Here is a 19,802-nt window from a genome sequence, read left to right on the forward strand (position 1 = left end):
ATAATGATCTGGGTATGGAACAATGCAGCAAGGCGACACATGCAGCCCCAGGTGGCTGAGTGGCACACTGTACTCTGTCATACACTGCTGTGCATGACAGTAAAGCAACGTGTGTTGTGAGTACAGACCAACAAAGTGAGGCAACAGCAGTAGGGGCTGGGCTGCCACAAACACTTAGCAGAACAGCATTATCTTTCCACTGGTCTGAGCACCTCAAGCTCCATCAAAATTCATCAGCTGCAGTGAGATTATTACACGCACGAGACTCTGGGGGAGATCAGCCAGCCTGCCTGTGAGAAACAAGAAGCTAGTCGCAGCCATCTTCTATCCTCTCAGCCAAGGCTGTGTGGAGCATTCAGCATAGACTTTCTTACTAGGCAGGTCCCTTTTGATACAAGAAAAAGCACCTAGCACTGGTATAATACCTTTCATACGGGACTACAGAGTGCTTGAATGAAGTCTCTCAATGCTCCAGGAGGCAAGGAAGCACTTTTATCCCTATGCTATGGGTGGGGAAGCCAAGATACAGAGAGGTAAAGTGACTTGAACAAGGTCACATGGCAAGTCAGTGACAGAGCCAGGAACAGAACTGAGGGCTCTTAGCTGTCAGTCTCCTGCTCTAATCGCTTGATTACATTTTTGCAGAAGGTAAGAATATTAAATATTTAGTTCCCAGTTATTGCTATTAAAGCAGTGGTCACAGCTCCCGGGTTGAGGAAGAGTTGGATCTGGTACATAGGAGGGATTCAGCCCTTCTGAGATCCCCATGTCAGGATTCTGCCTCTCAGTGAATAGCCTCAAGCCTTAACATGGGCTGCTAACATCAGGAAGGGGAGACAGAGACCTTGCTTCATATTGTGCCATTTGCACCATCCAAGCCCTAGAAAGTGAGACTGAGGCTGTCACAGATCCAAGGGGCAGGCTGTGTCCCCAATTCTGTACAATTATTCTGGGAGCACACTTTGTTCATGCTTGACCCTAGGCCTGGACTCTTTACAGGGTTGAGCCCGTTGCTCTGTTATTGTGAAGCTAGGTCACTGACTACAGCATTCCTGCCTCTTCCTGTGACTCTTTCAGCTGGCTCCATAGCAGCACACCCTCCCTGTTGGAGGACTACCCTCCTGGGAGCTAAACACCCAGCAGATGTTCGCAGTGACGCAAGACGGCCTTCTCAAAAACAAACCTGCATTTATCAGTCAACTGGAACACCATCTGAGGGGGCCTTCACTTAGAATGAAGCAGCAAAGCTTACATACAAGTGCATACTGGTTACACAACCTAGTGCTCTTGTTGAAAACCATCCAGCATTCAAACCCCACCCTCATTGAACTGAGGCAGTAATTGAGCATCTCTGCTTCCTCCAGAGTTGGCATCTCATGGTTTCATTACTTACCATTCCCCACAGCCTCTTGATTTCCAAAGCACATTTTCTATGCTGCTCCTCATGCTTTTGTGTTTTGGCTCCCTCTGTTCCCTTTTTCCTGAGTAGATTGCACCCGATAGTTCAGTTCTAATTCTTGTTCCTTCTTCTGAATCCTCTCTGATGAAGTTTGTTACTCCAGCTCTAGGGTTGGGGAGCTGGCTCTGAAGAACATGGTATTAGCTGCTCCAACTGCAGTGGGCACAACTTCACTGAAGACTTCTAGATCATGCAGGTCTCAATCTCTTCCAGCCAATGCTGGAGAAGTGGGCTGTTTTCCAAAAAGCTCATCTGGGTCTTGACCATGGTTCCTTGTGCAAATGTTCTTATTTAGATCAGCTTTGCCTTGGCAAACTTTCTAAAGTTTAACCTCTGAGGGAGGACAGTCGTATCTGTCTTTTCCTTCTCTCAACTTGAAAGAACGCAGAGCACTTTCCCCTTTTTGTTTCCTTCTATTAAGTTTGTTTTTGCTGCTGTGGTCACTGTTGCAAAATACTACTGTTGCAGTCAGCATCTTCGTTGCATGCCACCAGCTGCCAGGGAGTCACAGGCATGCTGTCTCTCACCTTCCTACAGTCCCTCTCAGAGGGAACCACTGAGTTGTACTCGCTACTTCTCTGCAAAGAGGAGTCCTGCTGCTCCACTACTCAGAAATTAGGCCCTCTGGCTTCAGTACACCTGTTTTTCTCTGTAGTACTTTCAATGAGTCCGTTTGAACAATTTGAGACTATAACTCTGCCAAGAGCTGGGCAACCAGCTGGTGTTTGCAGCAGCACAACAGAGCTTTTCAACAAGGCAGCTTCTGTGAGTCAACTGGAAGACCAGACTTGGGGGTCAGGAGGTTACAATGCTACAAGCATGTCTGGTCTCTGAACTGGTCCAGGATTCCCTCTCCCCTTGCACTGGGCAGCAGAGTTCTTGTTAGGGTGTTGTGACCCATTGCGTCTTTGTTTCCAGCTCTAGTCTTGTTGTTTCCAAGCATCCTGCCTCCTTTGACAACCATCAGAGTTTAACATCCATCCACTCCTTGTTCTTCCCTGAGGCAGGAAGGTTGAGCAGTTAAGGATTCTCATTACACCTCCAGAGCTGGGGAGTTTAAGCCAGCCTGGTTGATCTGGATCCAGTCTGGTTGACCCAGCTGTAAATGTGTATGTGGCCATTCAGTCTGAGAAGCCAGAGGTGGCCAGATATGGTGGAAGCCCCACCATGCCCTGGTGAGCTCCTAGGTGCAGAAGCTGGCCTACTGTAACCACATTACCTCAAGGAGCTGCTAGGATCAAGCAAACCATTGACTTAGATAAATGACCCCTGTCCTACGACACGGAAAAGGGTCTAACCCCTTCATTCCTTGTATACAATGTAAAAATAAGTGGGAAAAATTAGTTATACATGTTTTTATAAAATACTACATTAATGCTCTGCATTCTTCAAAAAAGCAATCTCTTTAAGAGAAGTTCAGTGTGTGTCCTGTTCCCCCCCCCGCACTGTCTTCCACAGAAGCTACTAAGTAAGGAGGCCGGGAAAGGCCTTGCAATAAACTCCTCAGCTGTTTCAGAAGAGGCTGGTCTCAGTTTTGCCTCCTTCCTGGTTGTAGCTGCCTGATATGCTTCCGAAGCAGTGACCAGTTTTTCAAATTCAAAGCATACAGGCAGACGGCTCAGACTGTCTGAACCGGACAACAAAGTCATTCCTGTTTGGTTCACATCACAAAGCCACCATCTCAATGACATGTTCAGACAAGAGGCTGTGTCTTCACAAAACACATCAAGCAAACTGACCTACTGCCTCTCTGCCCTGGAGCTGAGCAACGCGGCACCTTTCCGCAAAACTGAAGAAATGACAATGACTATATGAATGCTCCTAAGATCCTCCTTAGAGTGATAGCTGCCTACAGGTTACCTGTGTGAACTTAGGTTTTCTTCCTTGTTTGGTTCTGGTGTGTTATCAGAGCTGTAAACACCCTCCAAAACAGTCTTGGAACACAGGACCGACAACAGGCGGGTTATGACATACAGTCCTCTACTACTACAGGCAACCATGTTATAAAATCCCTTCCATAAATGGATTAACCACCATCTTAAGAGCGTTTAGTATTTCCCCCCCCCCCCATGGGAGGCTACTTCAGAACCTCACAGCTCCGATGGTTACAAACGTTTTAATTTCCAGCCTAAATTTATTCATGGTCACTGTAGACCCATTTGTTCTTATGCCAACATTGTTCTTTAGCTTAAATAGCTTCTTTCCCTCCCTAGTGTTTACTGAGCTATGTTCAAATGCCAAGACCACCAGCACAGACCGATGGACGGATGAACAGACAACAGGTTGCAAATGCACACAGTTGTGCCCTTACTCCTCTGCCAATCCCGCCGCCGTAATGAAACACTGACCTCATTGTACCTTTACCAGAGCAGGACTCCATCAGCACCACTGCAGAGCGAGAGACAGACATGGCAATAAACAAAGTGTAGATTCAACAGGGACAGGGTATTAGCTTTGACAGCATGATGATTTCTTAAATATCCCATGGCCCTGCTTGGCCAGCCTCAGCAATGAGAGGGCTGCACATTCAGAACCTAAATAATTGCTAAATGTGCGGAGGACTCTGTGGGCTTTTCTGTTTTTGTTTTTTATTCTTTCCAGACAAAAGTTCTTTCTCCTGGTGAGCTGTTCCCGCTGTTCAATAACACTGCAAAATGCCCCTCCTCCACTGCTCCTCTGAACTCATTAAAAAACAAACCCAGAGCAACAGGGTTTGTCTAGAGCCAAATGGCCTGTGCAGGACAGGCTGAGCTGGCTGAGAACAGAAAGTCAGGAAAGGGGTGTTGCCGCAACTTGCCTTGCGTGAAACATGCCAAAGGATTAAGCACAGAAAATAACCGTATTTAATATTTATCCAGCACTGCGAGTGGGCCTATTATTTTACAGAAATGGGGAGAGATGCAGACCCTGCCTAGAGGAGCTGATACGCAAGTTCAGATAAAAACTAAGTGAGTGCGTGGGAAGGTTTCTAAGTGAGTTTTTAAAAGGGACCAGGAAAAGAGGAGGGGCAGTGCTGGGAGCAGGAGGCTGTTCCTGCTGCCAAGGAAGGGGTCCAGGGACAGAGATTCAGAGTAACAGAAGAACACGATAGTAAGAATTGCCATTTACTGGGTCAGACCATAGGTCCTGCTTACACAGTAGCCTATGTCACACAGGCAAAGGGGGTGCTGGGTCTGACCAGGGTTTTTTCCATTGCTCTTCTCTCACTTGCAGCCTCCAGCATTGAAGGTGTAGGAAGGTCTGAGGCGGTATCCTTAACTCCTTATTCTGTGCTCAATAGCTATTGCTGTGCCTTTCCTCCAAGAATTTGTTCAAACCCTTTTCTGGAAGTATTAGAAGTGAAGGTAAGGTGCCTGGCATCTTGTGTCATCACTACAGCTGCTCCAGATGCATGTAAAACACTATCACATTGGAATTCTTTTCACACAAACACCAGGGGTAGCATTTCCCCTTTCCCACTCACTTTGCACAGGTATAAACAATGACACCAGGAGGAATTGACCCCCTGTTATATGTATAGCAACATCGTGTTGACTCATCAGCCATTCTAGCAAACCAACCTCCCACCTGTCTTTAAAGTGACACTGTCAAGGCTGGTAGGCCTAAAATTATGCCTGCTGATTGTGGTGTAGGGTGATTTGTGGCCATGCACATGAATGTCACGCTGTTCCTGATTCTGCTAGCTTGTTTATGTGAACAGGCAGGTCACCATAATATTCAAGAAGAATCTGGTCTCCAAAGCCCTCGGCCTACTGGATTCTTGTGAATTTCTGTACCTCTCTGCTCACACCAGAAGAAATGAGGGCACAAGTCAAGTGCTCTTTGGAAGTCTCCTTCTCCAAAACATGTTTTAATATTAGCTCTTTCAGGGCTCTTTTTTTGGGAAAATAGCAGCATGAGACTCACCAGACTGGGTCAGACCGGTACGTCATCTATCTCAGTGTCTTGTCTCCGATAGCAGCCTGTACCAGAAGCTTTGGAGAAATTCAGGAAACTGAAGTGGTAATTATGGACTGAGCTGCCCATGTAAACTCTTTTCCAGGTCCCTTCAGTTAGAGACTGACTTGGGGGTAGCTCCCTTTACTGTTGCTTTTTAGCCTAACTCATATAAAAGGATTACCCATATAAAACTAACTCGTATAAAGGGATAACCCATACCTCATTACCCATATAAAACTACAGAACTCCCATAGACATGGCCCAGGACTGAACCCTGAACTAGCAAGATTTGTCTGTGTACATCTAGCTAGACACACCGATTCAGCCTTGAAGTTCTTAGAAGAGGGGTACACACACCATCGCCAGGCTGCAGGCCCTGGTAGGTAGTGCAGGGAAGGAGTAAATTTAGCAAATGGAATGGCAAACCACAGAAAACGTAGCCCTTGCATGGGGAACTTGTGGGGGAGGGAACAAACAATTCAGTGGGGACTTTTCTTGCCTTCCTCATCAACAGCTAAATCTGTTACGCCTCCATGACAGATATCAGTCCCGAAAGCCTGTCTGACAGGCACATCGCAGGAAAGGCTCCTGGGGGAGTGAGTTTGAGAGCTGTATTAGTCTCCTTGCCCTTGCTACTTTCAGACTGCTGCTGTTTGAACTGAGAAGAACACAACAGCCAGCCTTTAACAATTGCTTCCTGTGAGTGACACCCCCCTGTCACTGGGAATTCCCAGCTAGGGTAGGAGGGTTTGGGTGAGAAAGGGATTTCCCAAGTATTTTACCAAGCCCTTCCACCCCCTAGGAGAGATAAGCAGCCATTTAAAACCACAGAAAGAGACAGCAGGGGAAGCCTGGCAAAGCACTGCATTTCCTGTCTCTCAGCTGGCTTTACAGGAGCTATGATTTTCTTCAATGGATCAGCAAAGAGCTCCAGAGGCTTTTGAAAGAGGTGATTCAGCAAATAATAATGCATGGAGAGACCAACAGAAACATGGAGTCAGCACAGCTGGCGGAGGTAAAATCCCTATACACTGAAAGTGAAACCAGAGCTCAGGTAGTTTGTTTTAGGGTGATTGCAATTCCTGAAGGCTTATCAGTCGCATGTTTTTGGATCAGAAAAAAACGCCAAAAAACACCACAGGGATTTGCACAGCAAGTGCCTTTTTTCTCTTCTTGAGAAAGATCAAGTCAGATTGGCATGGGGTGCAATGGAATGGGTGGAAAGGACATTTTACTTGAGAGGTGCAAAGTAAAGGTGATTCATTATTGCCAATTCCCAGTGCAGAAAAATCCTGAGTTACATCTTCAAAAATCACAAGCTTTGTTTAAAAATCTCTTGGTTTAAATATGGAGGAGTTTTTTTATTTGCTTGCTGGCTTTTGAACCTTGGGAGGGAAGGGGGTTGTCTCATTTTCAAACTCTTCTCTGCAAATAGCAGTTAGAAAACAATATATAATTTTAAATAAGAGCCGAGATGCCCTAATTAAAGGACTTTTCCGGAGACGGGGAGGCAAATAAACCCATCAAGGCTCGCAACAAAAATCATGAGAGTTGGCAACCCTAGTGATCAGATAGTCCAAAGAAAGTTGTCTGAAACTGTATTATGATAATAATGCTTCTCTTTTGCTTAAATGATCCTCAATTGGAAACCTGTTATCTCGGTAACATGCAACGTACACCTTCAGGATTTCCCCAAATTTAAACAACTGCTATATTTACAGCAATACAACTGATATCAGAAATTGGCCCACCAGCTTTAAGCCCAGGAGAAAAAAGGTGACCCGTTTGATCTTTGGTCAGCCATAGGTTCACTGTACTGCTTTGCACTAAAGTGGCCCCTGGTCCTAGGAATGCTTCATTAGGATTTAAAACAAACAAAGGTTTAAGCAATTGTATGTCATTGGTTAGCTTTTTTCATGTAAATGCCACCAAATGCCCATTTACTACCAAAATAATGCTGAGCACTCTACAAGCACTTATAACAATTGGTCTCAGCTCCTAAGCATTTCCATCTTACAACCTAGCCCTGCAAGCTGCCAGTGCCATGTGTCCAAACCCCCAGTGTCACTGACGCTATGCAAGACACCAACAGAGCAGCTTTCTAAGACCTATTTCTGCAGCACTATGCCTGTGGATGAATTCAGTCACATGAGTCCCAGTCAAGTCACCAGGGAAGTTCTATGCAGGCACATCTGACTTCAGCAGTAGATGCTAATATGCTTCAAATCCAGAAATCTCTGAGCACAAGTAAAACCATAAGACCTGGCAACCCTGCCTAAATTAAGAAAGCAGGTAACCCTCTTAATACAAATAATAAATAGTCCTTTTTCCTTTTGGGGATGGAACTTTCTCCAGGAAAAGCCCCTGTAGCTCTAGCCCATTAACAGCCTACTCTTCTGGGTTTCTGGCTGTCTTCTAACCACAGACTACTCCTTCCCAGCTCAAGTGCTTTGTCCTGTCTCCTGTCGGACTTTTAACCCACAGCTCATCACACACAGCTGGGCTCCTGCTCCTGGGCTGTCTTTCTTAAAGCTCCCCACTGCCCTTTTACAAGACCTAATCCCAGCGCTGATCCCAACGTGTGAAAATCCTAGACCTGCTGAAGTTCACAAGAGCTTTGCCACTGCCATCAGTGGAGCCAGAATTCACCTTACAGCCAAATCTTGGTCACAGAGACACTTGTAGAGACCAAGTGATTCCAGCTGGGCTTTGCTTGGGAACCTGTCCTGAATAGGGTGCAGTACGAGGATTCATATTCCTAAAGCCAAAGGGGTGCACTCAGCCCCAAACTGCTAACTACCTGAGAGTCCCTGGGCTGGAGCTTTTACAGATTTGGGATCCCATCTGCTTCCACCTTCCATTGCCAAGCATGTAGTTTTCTCTAGTGACCCATATTTTAAAGTTATTTACCTTTATTTTAAATAATTGCTACCATTTTATACTAATTATAAAAACATAAAATTATGTTTTACTTTAAACCCCCCCCCCCACCATAAAACAAAGTAAAAGAGAAGAGAGGCCAGGGCTAAACTGCTATCTTCCCAAAACGCATACAGATAAGGATTCAAACTAAAAACCGCAAACACATCACTGTTTGAGGGGGGGTGGGGAAGAACCACTAAAAATGGGGAATTAGGCATAGAGTCAAAGGAGTTAGAAAAGAATGGGAAAATCTGTAAATTGCCTCATTCGGGGCCTCATTTCACAGCTCAGGTCAACAGTGGTTTTGCCACTAATGTCCGTGGAAGCAGGGTCAGAGCGTAAGATGCTAAAGGCCTCAGGCTTGCCCTGCTCTGCGGTGCCTTGCCTGTTTTGAAATGTTTGTGCAAACAAGTAAGCGCCCGGGCTGCACAGAGTCAGGCGCACACCAAGATCGCATCTGACCCGGCTGCACGGGGAAGAGGTCCCGCACCAGACACACGAGGGGCAGAGTCACTGGGCACAACTCGCGCTCAGCACCCACCATCTGTCCCAAACCAGCGCTTCCCAGGGCGAACAGCCGTGCTGGGCAGGCCCCAGGCTTGCAAGGGAAAGTCTGTGGACAACCACAGCCGGCTGGGCCGGAGCTTTTCTCTCGGGGCTGGAGGAAGCCCTTCGCGGAGGAAGCAGGCGGGAAGATTTCCCCGCCCCGACGTGAATCCCACGCGGGATAGTGGCCGGGTGAGGGCTCAGGGACACCCCGCGCACAACGAGCCCTGCGCCTGCACCACGGCTGCCCGGGCCCCTGCGCGCGGAGGCGGCCGCTGTCCAGCAGGCAGCACCAGGCCGGCGGGCGCGCGGACAGACGCGCACCGCGCTCACAGCACCCAGCCCGGCGCCGACGTGCAGGGACAGCGCCCCGCGCATGCGCCCCGGCCGGGCTCCACTCCGGTTACGTCACCCCCCCTCCCGCACCGAACCGTGTGTGTGTCGCGCCCGCCCGCTCCTCCCTCCTTCCCCCCGCCCGCCCGAGCGGCCTCCTCCCTCCTCCCCGAGCTGCTCCGGCCCCCCGGCGCGCGGGGCTCTGCCTGTGCCTGAGCCGGTGCCGGTGCCTGTGCGGTGTCCGCCCGGAGCCGCCGACTCTTCCCCGCCCGGCCGGGCGCTGCGTCCAGCGCGGAGCCGCCGCCGAGGTGAGTGCCGCGCTGCGCGGGCTCCGCTCCCCGCTGCCGCCGCCCGGGGCTGCTGGTGCTGCTGCTGCCCGAGGGACTGGGCTGCCCTGCCCCGCCCTGCCCCGCGCTCCCCGCCGCCAGGAGGAAGCAGGGGCGGCCCCAGGGGCAGAGCTGCGCCCGGGCTGCCTGTCCCTGCCGGCCGTGCACGGGCGGCCGGTGGCCGCGTAACCTGTGTTGGGCACCCGAGGAAGTCCGTGGCCCTGCCCAAGTCGGTGCCAGCTCTTCCTCCCCAGGCCAGACGCCGAGGGGCAGGGCGCCTCTCGCTGCCCCGGGCGCCGGGCCTGTGCCCGGCCGGCCAGGTGGTCGCTGGCGCTCCCCTCCCACCCCGCAGCCAGGTGCCCAGGGGTTAGGGCCTTCTCGCTGCGTGCGGGGCGGGCGCTGCGTGTGGGAGCGAGCGGGAGCTGGACGCAGGGTGGAAAGCGAGTGCGCCGGGGGTCTTACTGCACTTTCTCCTGGATGGTTAACGTGTCTGAGAAGTGACTGCGCAGATTTACGCCCCGGCGTTTCAGAAGCCGGCCTGCACATCTGCAGGTCAGGACGGGTTGTCTGCCCGACTTGCAGTTTGGCCTCTGGAAACTTGAAGCAACAGACTTTTGCTGGGAGATTTTGTTTTGTTTTGCTTCCAAAGCCAGGTGGAAAAGGTCGCCGTCTCCTCTCCTGCTTCTGCCCTCGCGGGGTTATTCCAGGAGAGCAGAGTTTTCCTTTCGTCTGTTCTTACTGACCGCTTACTCTTTCCGCAGTCCCAAACTCAAGGATCATTGTGTCCTAAGAAACTTTGACGGGCAATTCTCCATGGATATGAAAGAGCCAAAAGTTTACCTCATTAGCTGGAACAGCTTCTTCTAAACTAATTGGTTTTTAAGGAGGAAAAATTCAGAACCACCAAGCAGAAATAAATGAATTAAAGGATAGTGTTGCACTTACTGTACAAGAGAGCTGCAGTTTAATGCTAGTTTATATTAACTAAGTTGGATCTGTGACCTTGATAGATTGTGTAACTTTTGAGACATAGCTCAGAGGGATAGCAGTCTGTTTCAGTCTGTTTAGAATGAATGTTTCCTCTTAGTTTGTCATTATGCTTGCAACATATTGATACCCATGCTGTCTTGGAGCCCCAATCCACTTCTGTGGGTGGGAGAGAATTGGATGTTCCTGCTGCCTTTGTGTTTCAGGACTGTTTGCTCTGCTGAGGTTGAGCAGTGGAAAAGCTGATCTTCCCTCCAGTTCTAGGCCATGCTAGGCACCTTGTCTTCAGAAGTGAGGTCACATCCTGAGATGAACACCTGTAATTCCCATTATTTTCAGTGAGAATGATGGTTGTTCATCTTCTCTGGGGATCAAGCCATTAGCACCGGTTCAAATACTTCTGGGACTTTTGCTTGTTTTAGAAGCAGCCTGTGTACTGTGCAGAAACCAACCCGATCACTTGGAGTCAATAGAAACCTATGCAAAGAGACAGTGGAAGATGGGTTTCCCTCGTGTCAGCCGTTTGGGCTGTGCCTAGCCAACCCAGCAAGTTCATAACGTGTGTGTGTTCTCACCTTATTTTCCTACAATGTGCCTCTTTTTTCACCATTTGTTCTCTGCAAGAGCCTTTTTTCTACCTGAGTATGCAGCTCCTATGCATATGAGGAATTACTTGCAGAGAGTTAATTGTGAGGAAGCAGTAGAAGAGCAAGACCTCTACTACTACAAGCTATTGTTGTCCTTCCTCTCCTTGTTCCTGCAACCTGCCATCATGGCTGTTGAGATCTGCTGGGCTGATCGGGCTAGCAGGTCCAAAGAAGGCTGCCGGCTAGGCCTACTCGACATGTTGCAAATATAATGACAAACTAAGAGGGGACATAAACTTTAAACAAGCCTGCCATCCCATCTGAGCTATGTGTCAGGAGATGCATGTTATATCAAGGCCACAGATCCAGCCCACTTAATATAAGCCCCCCCCCCCCCACTGAAACTTGCTGCTTCTCCTGGTCTGACAGCATTCATGCTACAAGTATTTTCTTCTTTTGTCAGGATGAGGGATGGGCTGAGTGGGTGTTTAGGTTATTTTCTTGGGGGTGGAGGGGGAATTAAGTGGGCACATGTTGTAAATAAAAATGCAACTATGGTGAATTCAGTCTAGCACTCTGTAAAAACACTGATTATGCTGAAGGCAGTAATTTGATTCAGAAGTGTTAGTGATAGCATACAGCACAAGAGTAAAGCTTAAGCACTTGAAGTGGTTTGTTTGTTAACAGAGGTAATTATAGCTTTTGTTCATTTTCCTGTGTTGTTCACTTTTATACAGACATTTAAAGGAAAATACTTGGTTTCTCTCTTACTTACACGTCTCTGCTTTCAGACCTGTATTGTTTGCTATTCGTCTCCACTCCACAATGTATCCCCAGTCACCTAACTTACTTGCCTTTCTTCCCTTTGCCTCCAATGTTCTTGAATTTCATTCCTGAAAATACCTCTTGAGGTGGCAGTATACTTTCCTGAAGTGTTTTTAACTAGAGGAACATCCTGTATACTGGGTGTGTCTACACATGACTCTACATTGCCATAGCAATGCACTATGGTGATGTAGCTCATCGCTATGGTGATGTAGCGTCAGTGGGCGCAAACTGTGATGCCGATGCTATGTGACTGTAGCGACGAGCTACCTCGCTATAGTGTCACTACAATGATGTAGCTGCAAAAAATAACAGTACGCCGCTGGGATGGCTCAGTAATGGCTGTTACTGCACCATCATTTAGTACTTCCTAAAGCAGGTAATAAATGACAGCACACTAACAAGTGTGCCATGGGGGGCATGCTTAGACACATCCACTGTGTAGAGTCTCCCCCTGGTGTTTTAGCATTTCCTAGCATCTAGTATACGTAAGGCTACAAAAGTTTCCATTGTCACTCCCCCATGTACAGTATTTGTGCCTATAAGTTCCTGAAAAATAAAGTCTTGGGGTGAAACCTCCCATTTTTGGTCTCTATGAGATGGAACGTTTTGAGGAGGGAGGGAGAAACCCAGCTATTTCTTTTATCAGACTTTAAGAAGAACATTTTTTGTTTTAAAAACTTGTAAGCATTTTTTGACAGGGCTGTGTTAAAAATGGTTAAAGTCTTCAGCAACAGGACCTGGGGTCAGCCCTTAATAAGATCAGCGTCTGGGTGGGATAAGTTTAAGTAATGAGCACTTGAAAGCTTACTAAGGGGAGAGGGTAGATGTGCCATTTAAAAGGGCTCTTGATTTTGTTTGGCCAAGAAAGGTCGGGTTGAGTATTACCCCATGTATTTCCCCATCTTTTGTTTCTTCCTTGAGGAGGAATCCTCAGCTCTTTCCGTGACTGACTTGCTTACGGGTAAAAAGGGAGTGCATGTGCTCTTAGCTAACTCTAGAGGGATGTCAATGCAGTTCTTGTCAATAAAGGCTCTGTTAGAGGGACAACCCCTGCACAAACGTTGTGCAAATGTTTGAATGGGAAGAATGCATGGTCTTTTTCTCTCACTGTTTTTCTTGTCAAGCATTTAATTGAATGCTATTTGCTGTTGTGCATAATAGAAACACATATATGATAGTGGTAATATATAGATAATGAAATATGCGGCATGCAGAATATAAGTTAAGTGATGATGCCATAGAAATGTTAACTCTTGTTTTGTAGGCTTTAACTTTTTATGGGATAACATTAATATGTAAAACTGTTTTTGTGTTCATTTGCATATTAAATCAGAAACAATTGGATTGTGGGCTTTTAATTTGATCTGGAACTCTGTGCCCTTTTTGTAAACCCCCATGTTGGAACTGTAGCACAAAAATTCAGCTGGTTTTTGAATAACATTTTTTTCAAGGGGGTTGCCAGAGGACTATTTGTTAAGGAGCTTTATCATCTCCTTCATTGCTCCTCCTGCAGTGTAGTGTTCTCATCAGGCCTCTAAGGGTGCTTCTGCACCATTTCAGAGGGCCTGACCCACGTCCTAAATTTGGAACTTTTGTCATTCACAAATGTAATGTCACTTTTGTGAATATCCAAGAACAGAAGAAAAGTCCATCTGTAAATTGACTGGTTGTCTGCTGGATTTGCAATATATTTGTTTTTGTTTTGTGTTGATGTATATGTATTTAGACATGGTGTTTGCAAAGAAGACTGGTAGAGGTCTTGAGCGTTGTCTTGCTAAGCACTGAATGCCCTTAACTGATTGAAATTAATGGGGAGAAGGTGCAGAATTCTGTGGACTAAGGGTATTAAATTCACTTCAGGCCACATCCAGTCCACGCGATTTCTCCCAGGCCAGATCTGCAGAGCCAGCAGCACAATAGAGGGCAGCAGGGAGGAGTCTGGCAGGGTCAAGGTGAGCAAGAGCTATTGGATATGGGAGAAGTTCTACTACAGCTTCAGTATATTTCAAGGAAAATTACAGTCTGTCTAAAATCCAAGGAGAGATTACAAATTCTAACTCATCTACTTAATATTCATCCTGTTGCTGGAACACTGCAGACTACTACAACCCCCTGTTGTAGGCAAACTGTTCTTTTTTTTTTTTTTTTGGGTGGGGGGGGGGTCGGGGTCAGGTAATCACTACTTAGGTTTCATTGAGCTTAAGGTCAGCTATCTATCCAGGGTTTTGCTACCCTTGTATCAGCGATATCACGATTTGTAGAATCCTGATACTAGTAGGAAGAACATTTTGAGATGGACTCAGCCAGGCATCTTAAGGAACTTCATACCACCTCTTGGCTCTCTGCAGAACCCTCTCAAATAAATGCCTCTTGGTCCCAGTTGCAGTTAACTTGATATTTTACCTTTGTCTTTGGGAGAATCTTCCAAAATTTCACTCTTTTTGAGTAATCTAGTGTTAGAGGATATCAGCTCTGTTTCTTTGAAAACACCTATCCAGCTACAAGTGGGATCAGAGACGTTTCCTCAGTAGAAGTGCAGTTTTTGTTTTGAACAGGGCCCTGCACATTACATTCACCTACAAAAGGTTAAAACACAAATTATAAGTGCTGGATACGTTCTCTGCACAATACCTCATCAGATGTAGTATGGTACGCTGCGTCGCTGTGGGATCAGAGGGTAATTTGTAATAGTGTTTGAGAGATCTAAGTTTCCATGCCACTTTTATTTCAGAAGATGAAATGGGGGTTTAATGGGTATTTGAAAGCAATAACTTAAACAAGCAAAACGTACTCTTGAAACCTCTGGGAGTTATTTCTTTTTATAAAATGGCTAAGAATGGATCCGCATCTAAGTTCCTGCAAGGAGGAAATTGAACTTCTTTTCTTACAGCTTAAAAAATAAGGATGTTCAAACTGGGCAAAAGTATTTACTGTTTAGGTTCCATCATCTGATTAGTGGCTTATGGTCCTTCTCAAATGTTTCTCAGCATAGTGATCTTACCAATGCTGCAGTGAAGGCTTTGCAGTCATATATGGTTGAGACTAGTATATTTTGGATGCTATTACCTAGGGTATAGATGAACTGAGGCTTGAGTTGCTCCCTGGTCTACCTCTTCCTCCTTGCATCTCTGCTGAGCATACTTGACTTCAATATTCAGTTATATATAGTGCAGATCCAGTTGCTGGCCTTGAGACTATCTGTTGTTATAGCAAAAGGGCCATTTCTGCTTTCATTTACTAGCCATCTATGCAGTAAACTAGTCTAGTTGGTTCCCATCCATAGATTTATAAAATATCAGTTCCCTTTGCTTCCCAAACTCTTTATGCTTTTAATGTTTTCATAAGATGATGATTTTTATGTGGTGTTAAAGCAACCTGGAACTGGGCTTCTAGGAGCAGTGGCAAGATGTGTTTATTTACTCTTCACATTAAAGTTAATTTGATCTTGGGTATGTTTCTAGTTGCAGGGCGGTAATGTGGGCGTGGGTATTAGAAACATATCATCTTGAAGCATGTGGAGCACATACTGTGAGTCTGTTTTTACAGCATGATACAAATGCAGGGTCCCTCCTCTAGAATTCATCCATGAAGGAAAACATCAATGTCTATTTATCAGAGGTAGGCCTGATTTAAAAAACAAACCCTCAATCACATGGATACAGAAGGAATAATCATCTGGGCTAGAATTAGAGTAAGTGAATACAGGGAAATATTAAGACTATAGTCTACCTGTTGCAATACTCTTCCCGCTGTCTGTTCCACAAAAATGTGGCGGATGTCTTAAATAGCAGACTGCTCTCCGTGCGTCAAACATTTGGCATTTTAACATGTCTCTCTCTAAAAGCAGGAAGGACAGAAATCTTCTGCAGATTAAGGCAGCCGGTGCCTATACATTTGTTTAAGCGGGCATCCAATTTTTTAACTGGCCTTTCATAATTCTCTCTTAACCTTTACAGACATGGGACAGATCTTACATTTGCTCAGCTTCACGTAAACCTCAATTACTCTCTCAGCCTGTTTTGGGAGTTGTGTTTTGTCTCATTTCTTACTTTTAGCTACTATGGAACACAGCTAACTTGGCTACTTCTGTATCATGTAGAGCTGCTGTCAGCGTGGGGGAGAGCAGGGAGGGGAGGTGTGCTTGCTTTCCGAGTGGGAGGATTCCTAGGAGCCCTCGATGTGCTGCTGGGAGGAGGGTGGTGGCATTCTTTCTTCTGAGTCACTGTTCTGGGACATTGAGTCACTAGTATTAGGATTCACTGTCCTGTTGCTGGCAGTACTGTCTCCTGAATGAGTGAGAAAATAAGGTCATAACAGCTTGTAGCTGACAGGGTTGTCAGCCCTCCCCTCTTCTGCTTTTATTTTTTTACTGACATGTTTTTACAGACATATATGTTTTACATCCCCTGTTAAGTGGTAGAATCCTTGTCTACCACACAGGAGACCTGAGTTCAATTTCCAGATGCTTATACAACTACAGCCATGGAAGTACCAACCATCTGGACTTATTCTGGTCTTTGGATACTGTCTCTGGCCTAAAGGGAGGATGGAAGGTCTGGGCAGCCTCTACTCCTCCAAAAAATTCCTGCCCAGGCATATACATCGAGGGTCTGGGTGGCCCTCATGCATACACCATGATCCAGGAGGATTGACAGTTGCCGCCACCATATGTTTTACACAATGTAACTGTAACCCTCCTGCTAGACTCTGGATGGCAGTAACAATGGTTGGGTTTACATTTAGGGTTTTAAAATTAACTTTCTAAATCAAGCTTGACACCCCCCTCCCCCCCCCCCACACACACCCCCCTGGGCAACTCGGAAAATAAATTTTAACTGGGTGTCCTAAAGTGAACAGACTTCCCTGCTCACAAGCAACATTCACCTGAAACAGGGCTCATGGGGGGGAAACAACCGGATAAATACACAAAGCTTAAAGAAAACCTTACTTGTTAAACATGAAGTGAAACCCAAACAGTTAATAGTTTCAGAAATTAGCAAACTAGTCAAAGGGAGCTACCACCTAGACCAATCCACTGGGGAGGGAGACTTACCCAGGGCTGCTATTCAGGGGGTCAACCACTCATGCCATCCAAGTGACCCCAAAGAGTAAGATACAGGCCTACAAACAGTAAAACAAGCATGAGTAGCCCCAAAACTTCTAAACTTGCATACTAATGAGGGTATGGAAGAAAAGGACCTACAGGCCAGCTCTGCAGCATTATCTGGCCCAGGGGGCCAGAAGGTGGAACACCACTGCTATAACCTGCAAATCATAGCTTTGTTCCTGCATCTCATACAAACTGTTTCTATGGCATGGATGGAAACCAGCCCTGTGACAGCTTGCTGTTCTCTCTCTGTCTCAGTTGTAAACACTAGCTAAGGAGACAATCTGCTCATTCCCAGACTAAGTTCTTGCCTAATGAATGAACTAAGTGGATGTGATTATTAGAGTAGGGCATCAATAGGACTTGTTTTTTGTTTTTGGGGTGGGTTTTGGGGTTTTTTGTTGTGTATGTGAAAGGCCATTAGTTTTTCTAGTTCCTTTTGTTTAGAAGTTTACATTCAAAAAGTGAGGTGTGACCTCAATTTACTTTGTGGTGTTTATAGAAGGTACTATGACAATAAATGAGGTGTCTGTAGGTGCAGAAAAGGTAAGACTTAACTGATCAGAGAAGATTCAGTGGGGGAAGGATACTTAAAGTCAAGGCCTGTTTGCTTCAAATGTATGATTTCACCTAGTAACCCAGTTCTTTCTCCCTCTAAAGGATGTGAAGTGTTAAGTCTTCAAGACTCCTGTTTTGACTTTACTCAGGCAGCTGTACTGAAGTGTGTGGGGGGGAGGGGGGGCAGGGGTTATTAAATTGTGCCTCCTAACTCCTACCAAGGCAACTATTGTAAATGAATTGACCACAGGTCATTCACCAACCATGAATTGCAACTTCAGAGCAAGCAGGGAAATCTGCTGCATGCTTAGAATGAGGTTGTCAGCAGTATCAGAGCATAGGCACATGTTTTGGCAAGGCAAGGGATCATGTAACCCAACACTGTTGTTCACACAGCAGTATCTAGGTTTAAATGTCCAACATTGCTTTTCTTTCTGTGCTGTTCTTGTAACTTTTTCTGTGCTCAGACAAAGGCCCGCATTGCTCTTAACACCTTGGTTTGGTAGACAAATGGTTACCCAAGCAAAATAAACCCTGGCTTGATGATACTGTAGGCAAGAATGTCCCTCTATTCCTTTGCCATCTCTGTTCCTGGGACAGGGTATTGAAATTGCCAAAATCCGTTTAGTTTCATACTCTGCCAACTCAGAAGACCAGTGCTGCTAAGGGAATAAGGAAAAGTGCAGTACATACTTGATTTCATTACTTGCATGTCCATAATCCAAGCAAAGTCAGCATTTCTAGTGAAACAGCTGGGATTTTAAGGCAGTTGAAGCTCTTGGTTTGGAAATGGAGGCTTATTTTCATATTGGAGGATGTTTACCACCTTAAAAGAAAACTAATACACCAAGTGGAAAAGGGCAAAAGGAGTAGATGAGGCAACACAGAATGCTGCAAACACAAGCAAAATAAACGATTAACCATATATCCTTTCATGTCTTTGCAGAAATATTTACCCCAAGTGCATAGCTGTGGGTCTGCCTCTTTGTAACTCAGAAACGTTACTTTGTATGTGACCTACTGCTATTTTTCAACTTGCCTGTTCCTTATCGGGCCCGAAAACAAGAAGAAAAATATTACATTTAAAATTTGAACATTCATTTTTTGGGGGACAGGGAAGAGATGCCTGTGGAGATGGAACTGGAGATTATGTTGAGTTTGAGCTCCCCTGCAAGTTCTGGACAGTTAAAATGTGTCCAAAATTATTATGCTGCTTCAGTAATTAATATACTACATTCCTATATAAACAAAGGAAAACAGCTGAAATGGGAAAAAATGAACAAAAATAAAAGATTATTTTTAAAAAATGTTTTAGGCAGACGGGGTTCTTTGGGTAGATGTGATATCTTTTATTAGACCAACTAAATAGTTGGAAAAATTGTTCTTTGCAAGCTTCTGGGCACTAACGCCCTTCAGGCATAGGCAAGTCTGTTGGTGTTTGCATGCTTTCCTGGGTAGAAAGCACACAAACGCCAACAGACTTTCCCTATGCCCAAAGAAGGGTTTTGTGCCCAGAAGTTTGCAGAGAACAATTTTTTCAATTATTTAGTTGGTCTAATAAAAGATATTGCATCTACCCAAAGAACCTTGTGTGCCTATGTTCTTAGTTCAACACGGCTACAACCAACAATCCTAAAAATGTTTTAGCAATCTAGTTTTTGCACTAATGAGTTTTGGGGAGGGGAACTGATTTAAATCCTATTAAAGGTGTATTTAGAAAGTTAGTGAAACGGAGAAAAAGTAAAAAAGTCTTGTTTTGCATATCTACATTCCTGCGATTCCAAAGACAAACTATTTAACAAATAATTTTAAACTAGAATTCAAAACTTAAAGTATTTTTGTTAATGGCTACCAGAATTCCACAGCTAAACGATTTGCCTAAAGAGAGGACAGTTATATTTAGAGGAAATACAGTTAATGAAGCATGTTATAGGTTAAGTACTGGCTTTAAGTTTATATTATAAAGGGCTATCTTCTTGGTTTTACAGAATATAATATGGTATTGTATCAAAACAGTGGCTAACTACAATGTCAGGGGTTTTTTTTCTGTATTTAATTTCCTGATATTGTTACTTATCAGGATTATTGGAGGCCTTCTCCTTCCTAATTTCTTCATAGCACCACCCCCTTGTTAACATCCCACTTGCTTCTACAAGGATGACTTTGAGAATAAGCACTATAACTTGCCACTGAATTGAACAGGTGCAAGC

At 45.5% G+C, this 19,802-nt stretch overlaps 2 protein-coding genes across 6 annotated transcripts in view; one reads left to right on the forward strand and one right to left on the reverse strand.

Annotated features, from left to right (window-relative positions):
• LPIN3 (lipin 3) overlaps positions 1-9,496 on the reverse strand; it is a 42,412-nt gene extending 32,916 nt beyond the window's left edge. For 2 of the 3 annotated variants that reach the window (XM_019484606.2, XM_014609601.3), the window contains exon 1: positions 9,412-9,496. The gene's annotated coding sequence lies outside the window, so the exon portion shown is untranslated. Of the gene's footprint in view, positions 1-3,807; positions 4,078-9,411 lie in introns of those variants that run through there. The other variant, XM_014609602.3, reaches the window with a different exon arrangement.
• ZHX3 (zinc fingers and homeoboxes 3) overlaps positions 9,432-19,802 on the forward strand; it is a 69,932-nt gene continuing 59,561 nt past the window's right edge. For 2 of the 3 annotated variants that reach the window (XM_019484612.2, XM_019484613.2), the window contains exon 1: positions 9,444-9,507. The gene's annotated coding sequence lies outside the window, so the exon portion shown is untranslated. Of the gene's footprint in view, positions 9,508-19,802 lie in introns of all 3 variants that reach the window. The other variant, XM_059733205.1, reaches the window with a different exon arrangement.

This window comes from Alligator mississippiensis, chromosome 9 (genome assembly GCF_030867095.1).
Source record: "Alligator mississippiensis isolate rAllMis1 chromosome 9, rAllMis1, whole genome shotgun sequence".
NCBI lineage: Eukaryota > Metazoa > Chordata > Crocodylia > Alligatoridae > Alligator > Alligator mississippiensis.